This window comes from Physeter macrocephalus, chromosome 21 (genome assembly GCF_002837175.3).
Source record: "Physeter macrocephalus isolate SW-GA chromosome 21, ASM283717v5, whole genome shotgun sequence".
NCBI classification, from domain to species: domain Eukaryota; kingdom Metazoa; phylum Chordata; class Mammalia; order Artiodactyla; family Physeteridae; genus Physeter; species Physeter macrocephalus.
In genome coordinates, this window is record NC_041234.1 from 27,552,299 (window position 1) to 27,554,178 (window position 1,880).

Sequence of the window (1,880 nt, forward strand, 5' to 3'; positions counted from 1 at the left end):
ATGGACATATATACACTACCAAACGTAAAATAGATAGCTAGTGGGAAGCAGCCGCATGGCACAGGGAGATCAGCTCGGTGCTTTGTGACCACCTAGAGGGGTGGGATAGGGAGGGTGGGAGGGAGGGAGACGCAAGAGGGAAGAGATATGGGAACATATGTATATGTATAACTGATTTACTTTGTTATAAAGCAGAAACTAACACACCATTGTAAAGCAATTATACTCCAATAAAGATGTTAAAAAAAAAAAAAAGTACTGCCATTGCCCTAGAAAGTTTCCTTGAGTCCTTTTCCATTCTATCACCTCCTCCCTTGCCATTCTCCCAGGCAACCACTTTTCTGATTTCTGTCCCCATATATTAATTTTTCTGTTCTTAAACTTCATAGAAATGAAAGCATGCAAAATGTACTTTTTTGTGTGTTTGACTTCTCTCACTAAGCATGTTTTTGAAATTCATCTATGTTGATGGGTGTATCTATCAGTAGTTCCTTCTTTTTTTATTGCTGAGTATGATTTCATCGTATGAATAGAATACAATGTTTTTATCAGTTCTCCTGCTAACTGTATTGGGTTGTTTCCAATTTTTGCTTCTGATTTTTTTTTTTTCCGAGAAGAAACACGGCTGGATCATAAGTTAGGTATATATTTAACTTTGCGAGAAATTGCTAGACATTTTTCCGAAGTGGTTGTACCAGTTTATACTTCTCCAGCAATATGTGAGAGCTCTAGTTGCTCTGCATCCTTACAGACATTTGGTGTTGTTAGATTTCAAAAGTTTAGCCATTCTAGTCAATGTATTCTCCTATGTTTTCTACTAGGAGGCTTATAGTTTTAGTTTTTACATTTAGGTCTGTAAGTCATAATCAATTTAGTTTTTGTGTTCTATGAAGTCTTTCAATCAGCTAGTGTAAGTTTTCCAAATTTGCTTTTCTTTTTCAAAGTTGATTTAGCTTTCTAGGTCTTTTGCATTTCTAGATGAATTTTAGCTTGCCAATTAAAAAAAAAATCTTTTGGAATTTTGACTGAGACTGCACTGAATCTATAGCTCAATCTGTGGAGAATTGACATCTTGACAATACTGAGTTTTCAAACCCATTAAAAGCATATTTTTCCATTGATTTAGATCTTCTGTAATTTCTCTCAACAGTATTTTGTAGTTTTCAGTAAACAGGTCTTCATATCCCTAAGTCTTTTATATTTTTGATGCTACTATGAACTGTGTTTTTAAAATTATAATTTCCAATTGTTTATTGCTATTTTACAGAAATAAAAATGATTATTGAATATTGACCTTGTATCCTGCAACCTTGCTAAGCTCATTTATTAGTTCTAGTAGATTTTCTGTAGATTCTTAGGGTTTTCTGCATAAATAATTATGCCGTCTGTGAATCAAGATAGTTTAACTGCTTCCTTCCCAATCTGGGTGGCTTTTATTTCTTTTTCTTGCTTTTTTGCACTGGCTAGAGCCTCCGGTACAATGTTGAAGTGGTCAGAGAAGACATCTTTGTCTGTTCCCAGTTTTAGGGGAAAGTAAGTATGATGTTAATTGAATGTTTTTCAGTGTTTTTCATCTTGTTTTTCATCTTCAAGATGTCCCTTGAAGATTGAGGATGGCCCCTTCTATTGCTGGTTTGCTGAGATTTTAAAAATCAGAAATCTATGTCGAATTTTATAAAATGATTTTTCTGTATTAATTGAGATGATTATATGGTTTTTCTCTTTTAGTTTGCTAATATGGTGAATTACATTGATTGATTTTTTTTTTTTTTTTTTTTTTTTTTGTGGTATGCGGGCCTCCCTCTGTTGTGGCCTCTCTCGTTGCGGAGCACAGGCTCCGGACACGCAGGCTCAGCGGTCATGGCTCACGGGCCCAGCCG